This window comes from Lipotes vexillifer, unplaced genomic scaffold, assembly GCF_000442215.2.
Source record: "Lipotes vexillifer unplaced genomic scaffold, Lipotes_vexillifer_v1.1 scaffold1529, whole genome shotgun sequence".
Classification (NCBI taxonomy): Eukaryota; Metazoa; Chordata; class Mammalia; order Artiodactyla; family Lipotidae; genus Lipotes; species Lipotes vexillifer.
In genome coordinates, this window is record NW_006784325.1 from 206868 (window position 1) to 210622 (window position 3755).

Consider the following 3755-nt stretch of genomic DNA (forward strand, 5'->3'; position numbering starts at 1 on the left):
CCGCGTGGCTGTGCGGGCGGATCCCGGGAGCCCCTGCGGCGCGAGACCGGCTCCGGGAGAGGGAGGGGTCGGTGGGCAGAACCTCAGGGAACGAGGCGGGGACAAGGTCGGACAGTGCTGGCCGTGCGGGGGACCCTGCGCCACAGCGAAGGTCCCGCCTCTACCCCAGAGTCTCCAGAATATTTTGAGCTAAGGAGAGCGATCCTCCTGGTTTTGCTGTTTTTATTTTATTTATTTATTTTTGGCCTTGCCGGGGCGGGGCCGGGCGGGCATGCGGGATCTTAGTTCCCCAACCGGGGATCGAGCCCGTGCCCCCTGCAGGGGAAGTGCTGAGGCCTGACCGCTGGACCGGCAGGGAAGTCCCGGTTTTGTTGTTGTTGTTGTTGTTGTTGTTATTTATTTACTTATTTATTTATTTATTTATTGGCTGCGTTGGGTCTTCGTTGCTGCGCGCGGGCTTTCTCTAGTTGCAGTGAGCGGGGGCTACTCTTCGTTGCGGTGCGCGGGCTTCTCATTGTGGTGGCTTCTCTTGTTGTGGAGCACGGGCTCTAGGCGCGCAGGCTTCAGTACTTGTGGCTCGTGGGCTCTAGAGCGCAGGCTCAGTTGTGGCGCATTAGTTGCTCTGTGGCATGTGGGATCTTCCCGGACCAGGGCTCGAACCCGTGTCCCCTGCAGGCGGATTCTTAACCACTGCGCCACCAGGGAAGTCCTGTTTTGTTGTTTTTAAAGAACGAGCTGCAGTCACTCTGGGATCCACTTCCCGCCCACCGGGATGGGATAGCCAGGACCAAGAAGACAGACCATAAGCAGCGATGTCCAGGGTGTGGGCAGGTTGGGAGCCTCGCAAAGCGCCCGTGGGAGTGTGACAGGGCGCAGGCGCTTTGGAGAGCAATCTGGCAGTTTCCTAAAAGGTGAGACGTGGAGTAACTGTATGAGCCAGAGTCCCACTCCCGGTACAGGCCCAGAGAATTAAAAACCTGTGTCCACAGAGAACGTGTATAGGAACGTGTACAGCAGCTTTACTCAGAAGAGTCAAAAATGGAAAGAACCCGAGTGTCCCCCCACGGATGCTGGTAAACAGCATGTAGTTGCAGCCACTCGGTGGAATGTTACTCAGCCACAAAAAGGAGCAAGGTTCTGCCTCACTTGACAACGTGGATGAGCCTTGAGAGCATCGTGATCCGTGAAGGAAGCCACAGCAGCCCCGGATCGTGTGAGTCCGTCTCCATGGAGCGTCCAGAGCAGGCAAATCCGCAGAGACAGGAGGTGGACGAGTGGTGGCCTGCGGGGGAGAGGGCGGCGTGGCGGACGCTGGACGGAGCCCCAAGGCCTGCCCGGCCTCCTGCAGACTCGCCTGCCCAGAGGACCCTGGGAGGAGGGGGGCGCCCTGTGGTGAACCTCGACCCACGACCCACGGGCAGCCCCGACCCCAGGGCTGGTCCAAGCGTCCTCTCCTTGTCCATCTCCCCGAGAGCCCTGCATGCCAAGCGGCCAGCCGCGGGGGGGCCTCAGCTTGTGGTGGCTGCCTGTTTCCTCACGTCCGTCCTGCTTCCCTGCCGCACAAGCTCAAACACACCAGCGTCCCCAGGGCTCCACCAGATTTGTTTCACGTGGGGCTCATGAGCTACAGTAAAGTCTCCCCCAGTCGGGCGAGCCGTGAGGAAAGCCACAGACTGACGCACCCCTCACAACCGGGGCCTGGCCTCTCGTCGCCCCGGGAAGCCCTGCTGTGGCCAGTCGTGCCACCCCCAGCCTGCAGCCGCCTGGGCCCAGTTGCGCCTCTTCTGGAGAACCGCGTGGATGGGACCTCGCGGGCGTGGCCTCTGAGGCCGCTCCTCCTCGGGTGGCGGGGCCTCCCGTCCGGGGATGCACCACATTTGTCCACTCACGCAGCAGCGTCAGGAGCGAGGATGAAGAGCTTGAGCAGGTCAGGGTGCGACACAGGTGTTCAGCGCACCCGGTGAGTGTGTGCGCGCCCGCCCCCCCGCTGCTCGCGAGGCCGACGGCGTCCCATGTGCCCCAGCGTCTGCAGCCTGGCGGCCCTTGGTCCGTCTGATCACAGGCTGGACCTCAGCCTGCTCTGCGTTTCCCTCGGGGCTAACGATGGTGGACGAGGTTTCTCGTGCGTCTGAGCTGTCTGTATATTGTCTTGGTGAAATGTCTGTTCAAATTTTTTGTCTTGTTTTTTTGATTGGGTTGTTTTTTTTTAATTTATTTTATTTATTTATTTTTGGCTGCGTTGGGTCTTCATTGCTGCCTGCAGGCTTTCTCTAGTTGCAGCGAGCGGGGGCTTCTCTTGTTGCGGAGCACAGGCTCTAGGCACGCAGGCTCAGTAGTTGTGGCACGTGGGCTCTAGAGCGCAGGCTCAGTAGTTGTGGCTCACGGGCCTAGTTGCTCCGTGGCATGTGGGATCTTCCCGGACCAGGGCTCGAACCTGTGTCCCCTGAATTGGCAGGCAGATTCTTAGCCACTGTGCCACCAGGGAAGTCCCTTCATTGGGTTGTTTTCACTTAAGTTTTGAGAGTTTTTTGTATAGTCTGCATCCGAGTCCTTTGTCAGATGTGTCATTTCTTCTCGTCTGTGGCTTGTCTTTTCATTCTCTTAACAGTATCTATCGCAGAACAAAAGTTTTTAATTTTTATGAAATCCAGTTTATCTCATTTTTCTGTTATGTGCAGTGTTTGATCACGGCCAAGACCTCTTTGTCTAAATCCAAGATCATGAAACTGTTCTCTTTTTCTTCTAAATGCTTTTACAGTTTTATGTTTTACATTTAAGTCTATTCTTTTTTTTTTTTTTTTAAACAATACTTTGCGGCTTACCTGGCTTGTTCTCACTATTAGGGCAGGAGCGACGGCTTCTCGTGACTTACTCTGCAAGCACTGTCATCGTCATCTCCAGCCCAGGAGGAGCGGGCAGAAGTGGGGGAGGCACAGGGCGGAGAATTGTTTTAGCAGAGCCCAGAAAAGCAGCCTGCTGTGTGCAGGGTGGCTGCTAGGCACAGAGGAGCGGCTCTGGTGTTTGCCCCGAGCAGCCACCAGAGGCGACAGTTTCTAGACCAGCCAGCACTTTTCCTCCAGGGGAAGGTGGGACCAGTGGGAGGCCCCCCCCAGGGGCCTTTAGCAGGCTCCAGCGTCCTCACTGCGCCACCCGCAAGGTCAGGGGAGCCTTTCCACTTGGAACGGCCAACTGATGACTTTTACCTGCAGTGACCAGTCATCTGTGTGCGCCTGCGGGGGAGGGACGTGTCTGCACCTGCCCTTTCCTCTGGGGAGACGTGGTCTCTGGTTAAGGGGGCTCCTTAGGATGGTGCTGAGCTGAGACCCGCTGTCTCCACATCCACAGAAACACTCACTCAGTCGGGAGGCTTACTGATGCTAAGTTATCACCTCGAGGTTCCAGTAGGGGCCACCCGGATGCGGGCGGTCTCAGGAGTTCACAGCTAGACATCTGATACCTACGGGTTTTCATCATCCCGGGAAGAGCAGCCTGAACACATGCGGGGCTCAGGGTCCAGGCAGGTCTCCAGGGCACAGACCGGGTCCAAGTCACTAGAAGACACGGCAGAATTAGGAAACGCACGGGGAGACGCAGCCCGCGAGGCAGCAGGAGTTGGCCTTCGGGCAGCTGGATCGTAAGGGCCACACTGTCCTCAGGACCGACAATCCGCGCCTCTGGGCAAGGCTGCCGGCGGAGCGGCCTGGTTGTCTCCGACACCCTCGGAACACCCGTGGACTCACTGTCGTGGCACCTGC